This window comes from Microtus pennsylvanicus, chromosome 3 (genome assembly GCF_037038515.1).
Source record: "Microtus pennsylvanicus isolate mMicPen1 chromosome 3, mMicPen1.hap1, whole genome shotgun sequence".
Classification (NCBI taxonomy): Eukaryota; Metazoa; Chordata; class Mammalia; order Rodentia; family Cricetidae; genus Microtus; species Microtus pennsylvanicus.
The window spans coordinates 103,478,823-103,499,837 of record NC_134581.1 but is presented as its reverse complement, the minus strand read 5'-3'; the positions used below and the strand labels follow the sequence as shown (position 1 = coordinate 103,499,837).

At 44.8% G+C, this 21,015-nt stretch overlaps 1 long non-coding RNA gene across 1 annotated transcript; it reads left to right on the top strand.

Moving 5' to 3' along the window:
- The first annotated feature begins 1,243 nt into the window (after nt 1-1,243).
- LOC142847283 (uncharacterized) lies at nt 1,244-14,044 on the top strand. The gene is made up of 3 exons (XR_012910136.1): nt 1,244-1,344; nt 2,672-2,755; nt 13,817-14,044. It is a non-coding gene; the product is annotated as an uncharacterized LOC142847283 (long non-coding RNA).
- The last annotated feature ends 6,971 nt before the right edge of the window (nt 14,045-21,015 follow it).

The window sequence follows — 21,015 nt, the reverse complement described above, 5'->3', positions numbered from 1 at the left end:
TGGCTGAGCTTTGGTTCAGCATCCCAGAAAGGTGGTTGATGAAGAAAAAGTCAATGGGGAACAGAGTCCAGGTTGAGGGAGGCTTCTGGTCCATTTGGTCCTCTCTTCACAGTCATAACTGTGAGCAGTAGGAGTCTTCTCTGTTTTCCTCTTGATTTGACTGAAGTCACTAATTCTTGGGAGGAAGATGACATAGGTAAGGGTCATTTTTATCAAATCCTGAAAGGAGACATAGTGTCCACATGATTGGTCATGGTGGTTTTGTAGCTTAGCCCTTGCCTGGGGGAAGGATTTGGGTTTCTTCACAATGACAAATCTTCTCCCAACTGTTGCTGACATCAACGCTCTTCAGAAGGAACATGCAGTCCACATATTGAGAGTGGGAACTTCTGTATCAAAGTACATTATTTGGATTTTTTGCTTTTTTTATTCATCTAGAGTTTCATATATGTATGTAATGAAGCATGGTCATATATACATACGCCTGTTTCTCCTTCAATTCTCTCATAATCACCAACCTAATTCCATGTCTTCCTTTTTTGATAAACTGCTAAGTCTAAGCAGTGCTTCCTATGTACATGAAGTTGGGGCCCCTCATTCCCCTTTTCTGCAATGTTCCCTGGGTCTTGGCCGATGGTAGGGGCTTTGTTGATAGAGATGTCCCGTTTAGGGATGACTTCACAAACCTCTCCTCTCAGCATTTGGCCAGCTCTGTGCCTCTACATCCACCACAGCCCACTCCTAAAAGGAGCATCTCTGACCCGGGTTAGAGCAGTCGGAGCTGGACCAGGAATGCTACAGTACCTACCTGCCTGGAAAGAAGTACCCACTGGGACAGCGGTGGCATGATTATAACGGAATAAGTGGCTCCTTTCTCATAGGACTTACAGCCTGTTACACAGAGGGGATTTCATGTCCAGTACTGTAACCCTGATCAAAAGCCCGTGGCTAGGGAGGTTTTGCTAAGTGTTGTTAAGTTGTCTTCTACCTAATGCTGTTTATGCCCATCATTTACAATTCTCAGGCAAAAGACATTTGCCTCTTGCTTCTTTACTCATTTATTGATGTGAGTATAAACTCATGAGTGTTTATGCTTTAGGTTGGATTATAATCTGATTCCACTTTATTTGATGCCTCAGTTTTCTCATCTTTCGCCACTGGGAATTTTTTCAGTTGTTTACTATGTCCTGTTGCATGTTTGTGTCAATTTAGGCTTTTGGTTAAGCACTTTTTTTTTTTTTAATCTCCTGGTACTGAAAGATGTTCCAGAAGCCTCTGGATATTGGCTACCCAGCTCAAAATCAGCCAAGCCCCAAGGAGAAGGGCAGAACGGAAACTGCACCGGTTAGTTGTTACTGCCAAGCTGACACAGTGTAGTGTTACCTGACAAGGTATCTTAGAGGAGGCATTGGCCGGCTCACACAGGCCTATGGCCATATCTTGATTGTTGGTTGATGTGGAAGGGCCCCGCCCACTGTGGGCAATGCCATCCCTAGGCAGGTGGGTCTGGGCTATGTGAGAATGGTAGGTGAGCATGAGCCAGTGGGCAAGCCAGTAAGCAGTGTTCCTCCATTGTTTCTGCTTCAAGGTCCTTCTTTCATTACCTCCTTTTGGCGTCCCCGGATAATGGGATAATATTCAGTCTGTAAGCTGAATAAAGTCTGTCCCTCCCAAGTTTCTCTGGTCATCACAATATCAAAAGCAAACAGGGCCAGCATGGATTATGAAACTCATCTGAGTTTCCAGTCCTCCATGGTGACAGAATCAGGATGAGAAGAACAGGTAGTTTCCACTCATAATTTTTACCTATTTATTTTAAAGTACAAAGAACATTTCTGCAGAAATTGTAAGTAAGCATGGGATTCAGTAGTCTTTATTACAGACCTCCAGGCAAAGCTAGGAGATGCGTGAGACTATAAACTTTGCAACTTGCTGGATGTCACATCATGCAGATGAAACACCATGGAAGTGTCCAAAGATTCATCGTGATCTTGACAAATTCACTCGACTGTGCCTTTTCTCAGAGAATGAAGGTCTCTGTTGCAGTCTGAGAGGCTGTTGACATAGAAAGACACCTCTGTGAGTCTTTGTCAGGGCTACAAGGGTCCTGGCAAGGATTCTCTAGCTCCATAGCTATAGACATTCTATAGCTTTATAGATAGAGGGACTGGGGTCTCCACAGGAAGCTGTCTCTTTAAGATTTCAGATCTCTTGTTCATGATTGTTAGTCCTGGACAGCTAATGGAAACCCCAAGGGGCATTCAAGCAATAATTCAATGAATTAAGAATGCCTTAGATTGAAGGTTAGACATATGAATCAGGTTGGGTCTTATTACAGGAGCCGTAATTGAAAACCCTCAGATATTTTGGAGGCAGAACATACTCCACAGAATAGTACCTGGAAAAGATATTAGAACTGCATGCTGGGGCTCTAAGTATATGTTTTTCTCATGATTAAAACTCATTGCTGTTCACATCCTGTTACTTGGAGGGAAGCATTATTTGCTAATCAGAATGATCCACCGGGATTTGCCAGGCAGGACTCTGTTCTTCTCAGACTTCCTTCTAGTACTTCCCTGGGGTGCTGGCCCCAGGAACTCCTGTTCTCACATTTCAGTTTAATTTCCTTCCAATGGTTTATTGCCTTATTAAATATCTTCCTTTTCAAAAGTTTACTAGGCATGTTCTGTTGCTCTTTCTTGCCATCTTGTGTGTGCTCAGAGTCCTCACTTGAGAAGCAGAATCAAGGATACAGGTGAGTGTTAGAGGTGAGTTGTCCCCATCATCATTACAACGACCTCTATTTTATTTTCTCCCACGAATATATCACAGACATAAGATCAGATGCGTTAACATTTCTGATGAGCATCACAATTCCGATGAACTTATGCAAAGCCCTGCATGTGTATTGTTTAAGTTACACTTCGGAACTGTTACAGTTCTGTCTTTCTGTTCTAGGGACGTTGAGTGACAGGTCTTCTTGGATGTTAGCCAGCATCTGTTGCTGTTAGGGCTCAGCCAAGAGATGAGAACCAAGTCAGTTGTCTGTATAAGAAAGCTAATAATACAAAATGTCCCTAATTAGGTATAAAGACATGTCGGTTAAGCAATTGAACAGTCAAGAGAAACCAATTACGAATCATGGAAATCTCAACTGCTGCCCGCAGAGCTCAGGGAACACTGCAGAAGGGAGGGTGGTAGGATTGTGGGAGCCGGAGATGAAGCGGACCTCTGTGAGTGGTGTCTTCTGGACACCATGGGCCTTTGTGCTCATGAATTCCCGGCAGCTGTGGGACCTGTGTAAGCCCTGGAAAATGTCAAGCCAGTCAACGTTATAGCATGGGTAAGGGAGGGGCCGGGGAGCGGCTCCAGTCCCCAGCTGAGCAGCTTCTGGCACTGGCTGCCGAGGGAAGGTCAGCTTTTCTCAGGGGTGTGGCATTGGCCGCGTTGATGATGCTCTCGCGGATAGCTTCCCATCCACATGGGTTTGGATAGCACTAATTCTGTACTCTGTGAGCTATTGGAAAAAGAGGATATGAAATTGCAGGAGACTGGAGGCATCTAGAAAGAATTGGAAGGGGAATGTTAGGGTGGGTATGATCAAAATGCACAGTAGGCATCTGTGGAGCTTTCAACTTCAGAACTTCACCAACTTCAGAAGGCCGATACCATGCTGAGCTGGCAGAACAAAAGAAAGAAGGTGAAATGCCCAGTCCTGGGCGGCTTGGTGGGGAGCTCTACCTAGGCAGGGGTGACTGAGAACAGAGCTTGACTTTCCTGGTGTATGTATGCATCAAGAGACATCAGGATGAGTGGCCTAGTCCTGTGAGGAGGGGACATGGGCTAAAGGGTTAGAGTTCCTCGGTGTCACAATCATGGTGTCCCTGTGAACATGGGGATGGCTGTTGCTCCTGGCAGGGAAGAGACTCCAATGCGTGGTGATGTTGTTGGGAACCTGAGAAAGGCGGTCACTCTGGGTGGTTGATATTACCCATATTATCTCTGGAGTCTGAGGACCTCTTACCACCCCAGCTCTGTGACCCTGAGTGTTGGGATCAATTGAGTCCTGGCCTTCAGCAGCGCTTCCCTGCTAGAGCCTTCTAATTGAAGATGCTAAAAGCTGTGCTTTGCCTAGAGGATCAGAGGATAGGATTTTCACCTGTTGGCCATTGACTGCAGGGTATTTAAGCCTCCATGGTTCTATTAAAGAGGGGCTTTTGGCACCAGTGATTGGAGGTCCATGTGTTGGTCTGTCTCTGCGTGTGTTTCCTCAACCTCCAGCCCCTTGCCCTAAGTTCGCGAACTAGGTTCTAGTGCATAGAGCGCAGACTTGGGGTATGTGATGTGCGGCACCTGAACTAGTTACTAAATCTCTCAGCATCTGTTTCCCAGGCGTAAATGAGGCTGCTGCTCCTTGTTTGATAGTTCTGAGAATGGACAGGGACGGTCTTGGTGAATCTCTTGGCAAAGTAGCTGGGACACAAGCTTCAGTTCCACGTGCTGATAAACGTAGGGGATTTCAATCACTGGTTTCTCAGATGGGAGCGGTTTTGTTCTACAGCACAGTTGGCACTCCTGGAGATATTAAAGATCACCATGCCTTGAGAGTAGCAATATAAACTCCTGCCAAAGATGCTGCTGAATCCAGGCCTGGGATCCACCGAACACCACACAACACACAGAACAGCAAACCGATATATGACTCCAAGTATTGGCAGTGCTCAATTTTTTTTTTTTGTCTACCTGGTTTGAGCGGGCCATGGTGACCCGTTTCTATAATTTAAGAACTCAGAGGCCAAGGCAGGATGAGGAACATGGTGGAGAGAGCAGATTCACCTCCTCTGCCTCGTTAACTGTGATTAGGGCGAGAGGCTTAACCTGACCACCAGGACATCTCAGTTATTTTTCTCATTTCTGTGACAAAACGCTCAACAGGAAAACATAACTGATGAGGATTTGCTTTCGCTCATGGTTCTAGTCAGCTACCCCGGAGTAGACCACGGCTTATTGGTCCTCATACCAGAAAGCCAAGAGCACTGGTCAGCACTAGAGACAGATCTCACTAGAGCTCACAGGCCATATTCGGTCAGTTCTGCTAGGGAGCAAAACCCCACCAAACTGAGAGGAGCACTGACCTTTCTTTCCCCCAGAGTTTCCTATCTGTCCTGCGTCAACGGGGTTTGAATGTCTTTAAACAGTCAGGAGTCTCTGGTTAGATCACATTTTTACATTTCCTTAGAACTTGTAACAAGACATCCCTATCACCATCTTCAAACTGCTCTGTGGGCTTTTATGAGTATGTGTATGCAAACATTTGTTTTGAACCAGTAATTACATCATTTTCTCTATTAGATTTCTCACTCCAGAAAAAAATAGCCATTTTCTATAGTCAACTTGTCCTGCCCTGAGCTCTGGAAATGTAGTCGTTCTCTTCCAAGTCATGTTAGTGTTACCAGGAAAAGACAAACAAAGCAAACTCACTGAACAAAGTTTCTCAGTGCGCAATGGCTTATGGACAAGAGTAGTACATTCTCCTTAGCTCTTCCCTTCTTCAGCGACTCTGTCTGCAGTGCTAAGGTCTCTATGTCTCTCCCTTTGCAGCAAGCTGCTGTTTCCATGGCACCGGTCCTCACATCAAATGAGAGTCCAGCCAGTACAGCCCAGGTATCATCCACATCGCTGGATGCATTGTTCACTTTTTACAAGAGGAGAGACGCCAGGTTTTTCTCCTTCTGCGACTTCACTCCTGCGCGCATAATAACAAGGTTAAAACGAAAGTGGCAAGACCCCTTTGTATCTGGCGGATACATGCTTTCTCCCAGTTACAGACGAGACACAAAGAGCGCCATTGACTGCGTAACAAAGAGTCTCGGATCATTAGCACTGAACCACCTTATTACTCTGTTTTAATTAGCCCCCTAATTATTTTCAGCTGCTACTAATGAGCTTCCACTGTGGTAAGAAACACGTCCTTAAGTAAACGCATTGAAAACTGCTTTTCAGCTCAGTGGAGAGGGAATTAGAGCAGGTTTATGGGAGGTTTCGCTCAGAGGAGGGGATTATGCTAGGAGGGTCGCCGGACTTTTGCTCAGTGGAGGGGTATGGAGCAGGGTCATGGGGACCCCGGATCAGTGCAAAGGGCATGCCAGGAGGTTCATGGGAACTTTTTCTGTGGGGAAGTAATTGTACCGAACTTCATTAAATAATTACCCTTATTCCACATTTTGATTCAACTTTTTCATGAGTTTTCAATTTTTAGAGCTGACAGGTCCTCAGACTATAGCTTGGTTTAATTTCACACAAATATGGGAAAGTAACTTTTACCTTATATCACATTTAAAATTATTTTTTAAATCATTTTTATTTTATTATTTTATGTGTACTAGTGTTTTGTCTGCATGTATGTCTGTCCTCCACACATGCACAGTGTTTGAGGAGGTCAAAAGTAGGCTCAGATTCTTCAGAACTGGAATTGCAGATATTTGTGAGTCGCCCTGTGGGTGCTGGGATCAAACCTAAGTCTTCTCCAGGAACCCAACAACTCTGGCGTGCTGAATCATCTCTTCAGTTTATATATAAACTGTAGACTTATCATCAGTCTATGGTTTGAGATGTTTCTATTATTCACTTTAGAATGTGTGGTATGTGTGTGTGTGTGTGGTGTGTGGTGTGTGTGTGCAGTGTGTGGTGTGTGGTATGTGTATGGTACGTGTGTGTGTGTTGTGTGGTCTCTGTGTGTGTGTGGTGTGTGTGTGTCTGTGTGATATGTGGTGTGTGTGTATGGTGCGTGTGTGGTGTGTGTGCGGTGTGTGTGTGTGGTGTGTGTGTGTGTGGTGTGTGTGTCTGTGTGGTGTGTGGTATGTGTGTGTGTATGGTGTGTGTGTGGTGTGTGTGTGTGGTATGTGTGTGCAGTGTGTGTGTGCGGTGTGTGTGTGTCTGTGTGATATGTGGTGTGTGTGTATGGTGCGTGTGTGGTGTGTGTGCGGTGTGTGTGTGTGGTGTGTGTGTGTGTGGTGTGTGTGTCTGTGTGGTGTGTGGTATGTGTGTGCAGTGTGTGTGTGCGGTGTGTGTGTGTCTGTGTGGTGTGTGCAGTGTGTGTGTGCGGTGTGTGTGTGTCTGTGTGGTGTGTGGTATGTGTGTGTGTGTGGTGTGTGGTGTGTGTGTGGTGTGTGGTGTGTGTGTGGTGTGTGGTATGTGTGTGTGTATGGTGTGTGTGTGGTGTGTGTGTGCAGTGTGTGTATGTGGTGTGTGTATGTGTGTGTGGTGTGTGGTATATGTGTGTGGTGTGTGTGTGCAGTGTGTGTGTGTGGTGTGTGTATGTGTGCAGTGTGTGGTATATGTGTGTGGTGTGTGTATGTGTGTGTGGTGTGTGGTATGTGTGTGGTACGTGTGTGTGTGTTGTGTGGTCTCTCTGTGTGTGGTGTAGTGACGAGCTCAGAGCACAGCTTGGTGGAGTCAGTTCTTTCCTTACACCCTGTCAGCCCAGGGTTTGAACTGAGGTTTCCAGTCTTGGCAGCAAGCACTTTTAACCCCTAAGTCATCTAGTGGACCCTGGCAGCACATCATTTTCTTTGGAAGGGGGGGTCTGCAGCTCCATGTTCTGAATGATGTCCGATTCGTGCTGACTGGCTGAGTGGAGGACCATGGAAGTCCTCTTTCCTCCCATCTCCTGGTGGGATCCCTGCTGAGAGTCTGCTCTCTGAGGTCAGTGTGGTGTCACAGAGCAGTTTCAGTGTGTCTGTTCCTACAGGACGAAACCTAGGTCTCTGGATCCTGCTGCAGAGGCCGTTCCTTCTCCTGCTGCTCCCCAGCACAAAAGCTCTGTCAAGGCACGGGCTCCATTTCTTCTTTTCGTGACAATTGCTTAGAGTCTTCCTCCTGCCAGCTTTTTAAATGAAACCAGTGACTATGACTGAGGATCCTCCTCCTGACTCCAAATCCATGGCTCTATGCCACCCTCAAAGACATCCTTGCTGTGGTTTCTGAGGGATGCTGGTAACTATTTCACAACTGGACCTTCACCGAAAGGGCAAACTGACTTATAACACTTGAACAGACACTGTGGCTGTGCTTGTGGAGAGGCTGCAGAGTACAGAATGGGACAGAAATGAGTCACCGTTCAAAGGTGTCTCCGTCATCAGGCACAATAAGCTCATAGCTCAGATAATGGTGAAATGAAATATGGAGTGATTTCCATCGTTACCCACCATAAACAGCCTTAGCTGAGATAGTGATGGAATGGAATACTTTAGAGGTGAGTGATGAGCATTTGCCACTTTTATTTTAATAGAGTTCATTTCATTGTAAGATAATTTAATTTGGCTTTACCAAAGGCGATGTTTAATAGCTGGCTGAATGCCCGACAGTGCGCTCCTGGGCACTATAGAGACTCACCCTCAGGAGTCACAGCATGGAGCTTACCACCGCCCTCTTCATGTGCAGAAAATCTGTTTAACTTTGCTTTTTACATTTTCAAACATCTGGAGCTTACTTGTAGCCAAGGCTTGCCTTGAATGCCTGGCCTATCTCTACCGTGAAGTGTTGGGATTCTAGGTGCCATTTCACCATACCTAGATCTCCCTTTGTCTGTCTGTATAATATCCCTCCCTCTTCAGCGGCTTTAAACGCCAGGTGTGTGTAGAAACATCCACATCTATATTCTCTGCCCTGACTATCCTGACAGCATCTTCTGTCTATTCAGAGAGTACCTTTTGTATACAAGTATTCTTGTTAGAGATTCAGCCAAAAAAGCACCTAAAAGAAACAAAAACACATTTTTCAGGTTCTGTGAATAAGTTGAAAAAGCAAAACAGTCACGATTGGGTGGGCAGCGGGATGTTTGTATGGAGACTGATGGTAGAGCCTGAATGGAGAGGCCGATTCTAGAACCCACATGGGGAGCTGAGGAAGGGGTGCTTGGTTCTGAAACACATCAGTTTTCAAATATCTGTTAGTGTAAAAGGGAGATAGTTTTAAACTCCTGCATAGACTCTAGAAACAAGGAGGAACTCAGCACTGAGAATATAGCTAAGGATAGCTTTACACACACATTGTATCTAAAACCACAGGCGTGGATGAAATATTATACAGACAGAATAAGGCTGGACTCGGCCATAAGGATACAACACCTGTAACCCCAACGCTTCCAGGTAGAGATAGGAAAGTCAGGCACTCAAGTGATTTCAAGTCCAGCCTCAGTTACATTCACCCCTGTCTCTAAAAAGAGGAAAATGCCCTGAGATTCACCGTTTAAAAATAAGGCAAAGACTCTTATCACCCGTTACATGACATTTTCATGTGCTCTGCCTTTCCTTAGTCAAGCGATGCCCTTGGAGACGGAAGCCTCATGTGACACAGTGGTTACTAACCATTGCAGGTTTTTATCAGACCTAAATGCAAAATAAAGCTGAGGCTCCTTTTGATTAAAGCAGAAGCAGAGCTGTTACCTCAGCCCCTGCTATGCACATGGCAGCGCCTAGTCATGGAGACCCCTTCTTGGCAGCGTGCTGGTGTGATAGCAGAACATGAACAGCTTATGTCCTCACAGCCGGGCACACATCCTGGGGCCCTGCCTCCTCCAGGAAGTCAGGGAAAATGCTGGCAGGGCCACATGTGGAGAGAGAGAGAGAGAGAGAGAGAGAGAGAGAGAGAGAGAGAGAGAGAGAGAGAGCGCTCAGTTTCAGCACAGGTCTGGGTGAGGGCCAGGGCCTGCTAACATTCTAGTCTCTACTGGGCAGGGTTCTGGAGAGCCACACTCCTCAAGAGTACTGGCAATCCAAGGAAATGTCAAGTTGATGGCATTTTAAGGAGCATAAAACAAAGGCTTCCCCAGGGAACACACAGCTCTTAAATCTGGGAAGGAAAGAGTCTGGCTAACAAAACCGAAAGCCGGCCAGCTTGTGCCCTGCTTTATTCAGGACAGCAATCCCTCAGTTAAGCAGTCGGCTCACTTTGCAAGCCGACAATTTGTCTTCTTAATTGTAGACTCAAGAGTCTAGAGCTCGAGCGCTTCCTGCATGTGTAAACACACCAAACTTTCTTTCCAAGACTGAAGAACAGTTTTAAGTACCCAAGGAAATGAATGAAATTTGCTTGACTTTCCCTCCAAGGGCCGGTGAAGATCACATGGCCTGCTATTCCTGTGATTTGTCCTCTCTCCAGACTCTTCACGCTCACTGATCTGAGCTATGGGCAACACGGCTTTTTCCTTCCTCTCTTTGCAACAGAACAGAATTCTGGCACAGGCAAAGGACCCGCGAGAGTCTGCACGCTCTTTGAATCAGTTCTTCACACTTTAGCTCCACCTTTCCAGGCTACTCCCTCTTCCTATTAGCCATCTGTGAATGCAACAAGTGTCGGAGGCGATCAACTTGTAATGAGCAAAGATTTATGACTACCCACAATTTTGGAGACCCTGACCTAAGATCAAAGGGCCCCATTATTTGGGGTCTTTGTGGAGGCAGCATAATGGGGCAGAGCTGAGCTTTCCATATCATGAGCCAGAAAGCAAAAGAGAACAAAGAAACCAGGACCCTGTCAAGGGCTTGACTCCAAGACCATCCCATGAGGTCCAGCCTACAGAAGCTTCTCTCACCTTCAAGGGTGCCGGTGACACACTAGGCATAGAGCCTTTACAATGTGACCCATCTTCAAGTCATCATGTGGCCTCATGGAAGCTGTGTTTTGAAACGTTCTCACTGTGAACTGCTTCGACATCTTTAAGAAAGATCTGACAGCTACATCTAATTTTCTCCTTCTGTTTTAAATAAGGGGTCAGTCTGAGCCCTTAAAGCACCTCTGTGTACAAGCCTCCCAGTTCACGCTGCTCAAGGGCCAAGAGGGGGAAGGGCTGCAAGAGGAGAGAGGACGCTGGATAAGGAAGAAGAGGGCCAGGCGAGACCTTGCAGGGTTTTCAGCAGGAGAGGAAGCCCAGCAGGTCGTGGAGACAAGAAGGTGTATTGAGTTTGCAGCACCATGCCCTTGGGACTCCAGAGAAGCAGAAATTCAGGAGAAAATGCAGGTGTGGACGAGAGCGAACAGCTGAAGTAGAAAACAGCTAGAACTTAGACACAGGATATCTTAGCCCTGGGCTGCCTTGGCTGTGCTGGGAAGCCATGGGGCTGCCTTTCCTGAGCCTGGAGCCCCTGTGGGGTCAGACACCAGACCTTTTCAGGGGTCCGTGGCCATCTTTTTATTTATGGCCTTAAAACAGCCAGCAGTTTTCAGATGGCCCATCCTCCCACCCTGTCAGCATCCTATGTGAATGCCATAAACCACCAGAGACTGTTTACTCCAGTCTGAAAGCCTGGCAGTCTAAGATCAAGGCAGCAGCAGACAAGGCTTTGGTTGATGTGTGCATGAGTGTCTCCATGTGTGCACATGTATGCATGTAAATGTGGAGGCCAGAAGTTCATGTTGCGTGTCTTCCTCAATTTCTCACCACCTGTTTTGGACACTGGGCCTCTCACTGAATCTGGAGTTCACTAATTGACTACACTAGTTGACCAGGGATCTCTAAGGGGCTCTTCCTGTCTCTGCCTCCCCAGGGCTGGGATTAAAGAGGCATGCCACCATGTCTGGCTTTTTACAGGAACTACTGAGACATCTCCTTGTTCCTATATAGGCCTCTCCATGAGACTACCCTCTGTCTGTTCTTAGACGTTAGGTATTTATCAAGTCTACAATGCATTTTCAAGAGTGTTTCATCCCTCTGTACTTGCTGCAGGATGGGAGTGCTCATCTTGCTTGGTGTCTGAAGTCCTCATTAGTTTGAGTTTTAGTTACTGGGTAGATAGATGTAGTTGTACTTTGCTGTGGTTTTCATTTCAATCTGAAGATATGCACATTGGAGCTTTGCATATATTTATTGATCATCTGGCAATCATCTTTTGAGAGCCACCTTGTTCTTCTATTAAAAACACTGAGCTGTCTTCTACTTACCGATTTATGGGATTTCTTCATTTTTGGATGTGGAGGAGGAAGCATGAGTCTTTTGTTTGATATAACCATTGTCAATGCTTTTTCTAGGAAATGTCTGCCTTTTATTTCCTCAATTAAAAAATATCGTTAAGGAACAGCATCCTTAAATTTGATGATGCCATAATTATAAGCCTTTTCTGGTGTGTTTGGTGCTTTCTGCTGTATGATTTTAGAAAACTGAATACCATGAAGCCATGGAGATACTTTTTATCATTTTAACTTTGGTGTCTAAGGCTCTGATCCAGATGAGTTAATTTTGCATATAGTGTAAAGAATCTATACAGGCTACTTAAAAAAAAATAGCAGCACATAGTAATTCCAGGAAAATCTTTTCCCAAATTATAGCAGTGGTTTCAAAAGAGAAATCAAGTAATTGCATAAGTCTGGATCCATTTGTGGGTGTCCTGTCTGTTACACTGGTCTATTTCCTATTCTTACAAACTTACAGCATCATGATGAGTAGGAAATTTGTCAATTAAGTTCAACTTTTTTCCATTTTCTTATTCCTCCAAAATGATTCCTATCAATCCTAGATCCTTGCATTTCCACTGATATTTTAAAATAAACTTTTAAATAACCAAGTATAACATGTCTCTCTTTGTCCCGCCAGCTTCCAGATAACGACAGGGAGACTTCTTATCATGAAAGGTTGCTCTTAGCTTAGGCTTGTTCCTCCCCAGCTCTCCTAACTTAAATGGACACATTTCTATTAATCTGCATGCTGCCACTTGGCTCAAGGCTTTTACCTCTCCTCCTGTAAGTCCTGATTCCTCTGCCTCTGGCTGACGACTCCCCCTTTCTTCTTTCCCAAGATCTTTTGGTTCAGAAGTTTTTCCTCTACCTCCTGCCTAGCTATTGGCTACTTAGCTTTGTATTAAACCAATCACAGTGACATGTCTTCACACAGTGTAATCAAATACTTTGCAACAACAGAGGACATTTTTAATGAGATTATGTTGGATGTGTAGATCGATTTATAAATAAATGACATATTGACAATATTGAATTTTTTAATCTGTGATCAAATCATAACCTTCTACTCATTTGAGAATAAAGATTTTTCTCAGCGTCACTCAATGGTTTTCAGTATAGAGGTATTGCGCATCTTTGCTGGTTTATTATCAGTTATTTGAATAATTTTACAAATGACATTTTACTTAATTCTCATTAGTTATTGCAGTACATAGAAGAACAATTTGTATTTACTGTCCTTTTCTTTGATGGTCATGCTAAAATCAATTTTTAATTTTTAATAATCTGTGAAAATGAGATCTTTGCTTCTTCCTTCCTTTATGCCTTATATTTATATTCTGTGTCTGGCTGCACTGGCTAGGAACACCAAGTCCAGGCTGAACAGGTAACCCTGACAAGCCCCTTGCTCATTGTAATTGTGTGTTTGATATGGAAATATGGACATTTTTAAGTTTCTGTTAATAAGGTTAATTTTGGATAACTTTGTAAAAATGAATCATTTACTTCTGACAAGACAGATACTGTCTCCAGGAGTATACTTTTTATATTGGAAATTGAAAACCATTGCCTTTTTTTTGAATACAACTTAGAATTAACTGTCTTTTTGTATAGCGTGACAATATAAAATGTATTTACTGCATAATCTTGGAGTATAGACTTAACAATTTGTTGTTAATAAAAACATACATTATCATGTTTCCAAATGCTAAACAGTAATTTAAGGAAATAGACCCAATTTTAATATTATAAAAATATGCAAAGTTCTTCATACTTGGAAGCAGGAATGTATTTAGACATTTTCTGATCTAGTTCACTTCTTAGATGCTGACTTTAACTGACTTCCAGGTACTTGTTCCTCATGCAGCAGTCTGATGGAAGCAACAGTCACAGTCACCGCACACTTCTACAGAACTGTGCCCGTGGTCAGTCAGTCGTACAGTTGTGTTTAACTCACATTAATCTTGATGCATGCCTGTGCTTTCTGAGAGGTTCCAGGAATCTTCATGATAGGCATTGGAGGCAGGTGAGAAGCAGGGTTTGGATCTAATATGATTTGAGGAAAAAGCTTTGAGCTTACTTAAAAAGTCTGAGTCTCTTGAAAGAACTTTTGACAGCATTAGGTCTCAGAGGCATTGCAGGGCTCACTGTGGATGTGACCAGGAACGCTCTCACAGGCATTGCAGGGCTCACTGTGGATGTGACCAGAAACCCTGAAACTTGTCAACACAGATGCTGACTGATCAGAAGGGGAATGACAAGTGGAGGTGACAGATCTCGCTAGATCATGTTCTTTGCATGGATATGAGCCTGTGTGCAATTCACACAACGGAGGGGGAGGATGAGGTGAAAAGGCAAGGGGTGACCCTGCTACAAAATGGAAGAAGAGACTCAGGAAAGAACTTTATGAAGTGATAAAATCTAAGTGATGCTCTGACAAAGAAGAAAAGCAGACTGAAAGTCAATCCTGATGCCCACAGAGGCCTCACCAGCCTTCAGAACACAGAAGCGTAGGTGTGGGAGAGATGGAGGGAGGGGGAGAGGAAGGAAGGAGGGAGACCTTATAGTTCAAAGAGCAGGAGCAAACCCAGTGAGACGGGCCTTACTGAGACAGTATAGGCAGTAGGCACACTAAAGCAAGGCTCACCTCCAGATGTTCTGTCCTGTGTGACAGTGATGATGTCTGTGCACACCACACACTTCTCTTCCTCCTGTCCTTTGTGACAGTAATGATGTCCACACCGCACACTCCTCTTCCTCCTGTCCTGTGTGACAGTGATGATGTCTGTGCACACTGCATACCCCCTTCCTCCTGTCTTGTGTAACAATGATGATGTACACACGGCACACTCTCCTTCTTTCTTGTAAAATTATTCATAAAGATCTTAATTGCAGGGAGGGGAAACTGCTGTGAACTACGCAGTGGCACCATATCCTAGTGAAACGTATGCCTGTACTGTCAGCCAAAGCAGTGCCTGACAGCACCAAAGGACCTCTATTGAGAAATCACTTAATTAGATGTGATGCCCACTGCCAATTTCTTATGTATTAAAATTGCTAAGACCTTTGAAACATTGAAATATGATTCAACTCAAATGCCAAGTTCTTTAGAAAATAAAGCAAAGTAAGTGGTATTAATTTTCATATTATGTTTTTCAGAAATCAATATATACAAAATATTTTAGTATATAATCAATATGAGCTGTTTTGCACCACAGTCCTGACTAGCCCCATTGCAGCTGCCTGACATGTGCATCACAGCCAGAGATGGGGTCCAGAGCACGTGACTCCCAAATATGCTGCCTTAGTACATTGGTTCCTGAATCGGAAGAAACCTGCAAATATTGCAGAAGCAGGAAAGTCTCTGAATTTTTCTACCCACCAGGACTTTTCTGAATATATGTCTACAACCCTCCTAGATGGTGTCTCCCTGTGCCAGAAGGGAACAATTTTCTATCCAGAAACACAAAAAAGAACTGGGGTGAGCGGGCCTTGCTGGGTCCCTGCTCCTCACTCTGATTACGAGAGCATCTTTCATTCACCTCTGTGAGTCTGGATTATCTTTCTCTACACCATTCACCTTGTCAGACTTAGCATTAAAAACATGCAGATCGCCTTTTGTGGGGAGATAGATCTGTATTTCCTTCTGTAGGCTGTGTATTACATGAAATATATCAGATGAGTTTGCATTTTAATTTTTGACAGAGCCAGAGACCCTGAAAAGCTGAGAAAAATCTTCCTCCGCTATACTACCACACTATGTATTGTGGTTTCTGGGCTCAGTTAAACGCTGTCTAAAGAACATTTCAGAGATGACACGCCATTCACCAGAAGTCCTTGGTATCTCGCAATGACCAGCCTCTCCTGTTACTCAACTGAGGGAGTGACTGTTAGGTGCTTCCATGACAAGGAACATTTTCATGTCTACCCTCTTGAGAACTCTTTGTGCTAACCCTTTGGCCTAACAAACGTACACCCACATTGATAACAGCAGCCAGAAACCAATTAAAATGGAGATAGGAATTAATGGCTTGATTATTCTCTTTTCCAGGTCTGGGTTCCTGATAGCTTAGAACTGTTATTACTTGATATGTTAGGGTTAATAAAAATTATTTTCCCTCTCTTTCTTTCTTTGACTATGTAAGCCAAGCTCACAATCCCCCTGCCTCAGCTCCTGAGTAGCTGGAATTTCAGGCATTGGCTTACTGTGTTGGACCCTAAAGTCCAATTACTGAGGAGGAGTTGCCCCAAGAGACCACTCTCACACCACAGTTGATGTAAAAGCAAGAGGATTTAATTCTGTTGCAACAGGGTCCTTCAGCATTCAAGAAGCCAAAAGACCCCAAATGACTGTCACAAGCTACTTTTAAAGCAAAAAGCCATAGGAACAAGGGGGGAAACTAGAGGGTTGTTTTTCAACTATTAGGATTGACTTATTCAATGGGCTACTAACAATAATTGGTCTGAACCAGGGCTGGAGAGTGGTTGCCAGATCAGATGAGGTTAAGAGGGAACATCTGACGGTTACTTTGACCCCTTTCTAGGGACTGAGTCAAACATCTGTGGACATCTATGGGCTATTGTTATGATTGTTCAAGCCACGCCCAGTCCCTGCAGCCCCCCTCCTCTCGCTGTCCTGGCTTCTCTTGCAGTCCCTTTTTCCTCTCCCCACTTCTCCTTCTCTCTTGATATGTTTTCTTCCTCTTCTTCCCCCTCTCTCTCCTCTCTTCCCCCCTCCCCTCTTTTTCTTCCCATTCCATAACTCAGCTAATAAACATCCAATTCTATTCTGTATGATGTGTCTATCCAGGTCCTTGTGTCCTGCCTGCCCGCCATGTGTCTCCCTGCCTGACCAGCCACCACTCGGGGATTGGCAGCCATCTCTGCCTGGGACTGGCTGCTTCCAGGGCCCACTGCCTGCCGCCACATGGCCCGCTACCACCATTTGGGGACCTACAGCATTTGTGCTGCCTCCTGCTGCCGGGGATCTTACAGCATTTAAAAAAAATTATAACAGCTATCTTGTCCCAATTCCAGGAACTGAGCTTTATTTGGAGAACATCCACAAGGACACAGGGAGATGGAAAGTCCCCAACATTCCAGGACGTGCATGTGTAGTTGTTAGGTTCCCAGCGGAGGGGGAAAGCACCAAGGCTGAGAGCCTCAGAAATGGCCTCAGAGTTGTCCTAGAGTTCTACAGCTGTACATTTTCGGTCCCATCATACCCACTTCTTTAGAGCAATTGTTATTTTTCTTAACCGCTTTAGTTACTTGTCTAAGAGTATTAGCCTTCATAGTATATTTTAAAGTAAATGCCAATAACATTTAGGGTGGGACCATTGCATATTCTGTAATGTGTCTCTAAGTGATTTGTTTCTTCTACCATCTTTGGCAAAGGCAGTTTTTGTTTTTTGTTTTGTTTTGATTTTTTGCACAAGATAAAAATGTGTTCTCCTTTCTGTCTGAAGAATGGAACAGTTATTTGTCTTATAAATAGCTCATCTTGCACTGTGACATAGGCTGGGCAGCCACAGTTTGCGTCTGCCTGTCTCCTGCTCTCTGTACACGTGTGTCTCCCCCCAGGAGCTCTGTCAGCTCCTGTAATAAATATTATAATCTGTCTGTCATAAACTGAATTATGCTATTTACTGCCTTTAAGTTCCTCCATGGCACACTTTCCCCTTCCTTCAAGCTCACTTCTTCACACACTAATAAACAAAGAAACTTATTCTACGTTGTTTTAAAAGAAGACAAGTTATAGGCATAAAATTTCTCTTTGTTCTTTTACAAACCGAGCTGAATAATGAGAGCTCCCAGCTCACTCATCACAGAGGCCCCTTTACATCCGCAAACTCACCAGACAAGTTCATCTGGAAGTGACTTGGGCTGGCTCTGCTTGGATGTCTTGTGAAGCAACCCAGGTCTGCAGGGCTGCCAAGGCTCTCCTTACCTCAGTCACTTGCTTCTGTGGTGGATTTAGTTCCGTGCAAGCTCCAGGTTTTCTCTGTCGCAGAAATTTGCACCAGCTGATTTCTGTAGATGAAGGATAAATTTAACTCTTCTAGGGTAAAGTCTGGCCAGATGCTCAAGAAAGACCATCCAAGTAGCCCTGTTGGCCACATTCCTGCTCATGGTGGGCACAGTTTTCCCCCCAGTGTTTGAAACAGAGTGGGGTGAAATACTTCATATGCTGTTCCCCAGAAAGATATGGCACTGAAAACAGAGTTCCAGCAGTCACATTTCAAAAGTAAATAAGAAACAGGTGAGATTTATTTTATGTGTGTGTGTGTGTGTTTTGCTGCATGTCTGTGCACCATGAGCCTGCAGTGCCCACAGAGCCATGAGAGGGTGTCGGAGTCACAGACAGTTGTGAGCAGCATGTGGGCACTGGGAACTGAACCCAGGTCCTCCTCAAGTGCAGCCCATACTCTTGGCCATTGACCCATTACTCCAGCCCCTACTCCTTCCTTCCTTCCTTCCTTCCTTCCTTCCTTCCTTCCTTCCTTCCTTCCTTCCTTCCTCCCTCCCTCCCTCCCTCCATCCTCTCTCTCTCTCTCTCTCTCTCTCTCTCTCTCTTTCTTTCTTTCTTTCTTTCTTCTCTCTTTTCTCTCTTTTAGTTTTTTGTGATAGGGTTTCTCTGTGTAGCCCCAGAACTTGCTGTTCTGTAGATCAGGCTGGCCTTGAACTCCCAGAGATCCATTTGCCTCTGTCTCCTAAGTGCTGGGATTAAAGGACTGACCAAAACAGGTGAAATAAAGTGTTAAGGATGTGTTTCTAATAATCAAATCTATCAAGAATATCTTTTGAATGTGATAAATATTAAAACTTTAGTAATGGGATATTTCATGGTGCATGTGTATGTGTGTGTATATTGTATACATGTCTGTGTGTCTGTCTGTCTGTCTACCTCACAGAATTTCATGTGCCCGAGGCTGCCTTTCCCTTGAACTTGGTATATAATTGAGAATGCCTTCGAGTTTTGAAGTCCTCTCCCTCCTAAGTGCTGGTGTTACAGTGTACCACCATGTCTAGCTGACGCAGTGCTGGGGCTGGACCAGCTGGAGAAGTGTTTTACAAACTGAGCTACATCTCAAGCCCTCTTTTTAGAAAAGTACATTTTTGAAGTTTGATGTTTATTTTTCAGCAGACATACCAAGTGCTTGGTTGCCAAATAAATGGGACTGCCTAGAAGCGGGGAGAAGCTTGACCATGTTTTCTCTGGAAGAAATGTGTGTATGTTCTTCATATGTTCTATCTGCTGAGTGTGCCTTCTGAGTACATCCCAGAACCAGAGGACAACATTTAAGGATCTTACCATCTTATGGGTAGCACGTTCAGTTGGTCCCCATTTTTGTTTAAATCTTTGTAGATCCGGGTGCTTATCTCTTTATTTCTTATTTCAGTTTCATTCTGTTGCTTTGGTAAACCACCATGACCACAAAAAGTTTGGGGGAGGAAAGCAAATAAGTTGTTTTTGGCTTATATTCCCAGACTGCAGACCATCGTTAAGGGAAATCAGAGTTGAAGCAGAAGCCGTGCAGGAAAGCTGCTTGCTGCCCAGTCATGGGCCCATGCTTTGCTAGATTTCTTATACAGCCTAAGAACACCTGACCAGGGGATGCTGCTGCCCATGGTGGGATGGACTTTCGTATATCAATCAATAATCAGAACAATCTCCCACCAGCCAATCTGATTTAAATCATTCCTTAAATGAAACTTCCCTCACAGATGATTCTAGACTGCATCAAGTTTAGGGCAAACCTGAGATTTCCAGATTATCTATAACGTTGCTTTATTTTGTGGGCACAACATGAGCAGTTCCAACCTACCTAGCTGGCTTCCTTATCCACACCAGACTCTGCAGAGGTGCACAGTCTGTAGCTACCAGCTTCTGGAAGAGCTCCTTCCCTCAGCTTCCCAAATGGAAGATTCCTTGGCACAGGCAGAACCAAGCATTTGTTTTCAGTGAGAGTTCTCCAAGGTAACAAAATGTTCCTTATGCAGAGGTCTCTGCAGGGTCATCGGGCGGCACCATGGAGGCTTCCAGAAGGTAACATGCATCGGTGAATTATGCGTTTGCCCTATACAGTTAAGAATTGCCTATTTTGTGATTAAATCGTGTGGTTTGCCTTGCCTCACTGGTCAGAGCATGTCTAGAATGGGCTTGGTGAGGAGGCGCGACCCAGTCTGTCATGCTTTGATCTTTATTGTTCCAGCTCGGTGTGCTCAGAGTCGCCGACCTGCTTCTCTGGAGGATGGCCTCTAAAGATCAAAGGCCTGGGGGACGGCTGCTGCCTGTGGAGAGGCTGTTGGCACTAGGCAGTTTTCTAAGAAATGGCCGATAATGTCTTGCTCCATTTCATACTGGTTTTGAGGCACATTGACAGAGACACACACACGTACACAGACACAGATGCACATACACACACACACACACACACACACACACACACACACACACACCCGAGACAGAGACTGGGGCAGGTGTGTGTGGAAGGCTCCCCTCTCCCCGTTTCTGTCTTTAAAGTGCATAGGAGCATACTTTACCATCCCGACAATCTCGCGGACGGATCCCTTGGATAAGTTTCTTCTCTGCCTTTTCTTTAACCCTCACTGTGTCTGTCACACATGAGGCTGCTCATTTTTCCCATTTTCAGAATCATCAGACTTTGTGGCACTTTAGCTTGTCAGAATGGACTCTGCCTTTTCTCAGTCCTCCACGTGATACCATTAGCTCGAGTACCATCTTGTCTCTGAGCTGTAACATGTAAGGTCTGCAGAAATAATGCCCCCAGCGTGGTTTCCAGAGAGTGATTCACTACAATGTCATCCTTAGTAATCACTCAGAGGCAGGAGCCAGTCTTGCCCCGTAAAGCTGGCAGTCCAAGGAAGCAGGTGAGCTCTGCTGTGCAGCCTGGCCTCAGATGTCACCGTGGCCCGAGGGAGCAGTACAGGCCGCTCAGATCCGCATCCCACAAAACTCTTTATCAGTGGTCACCGGTGAGCCTTGTCATGCCCCACAGGAAGGAGGGTTACGGCAGCCTGGAGTGTGTAAAGGCAGTAGAC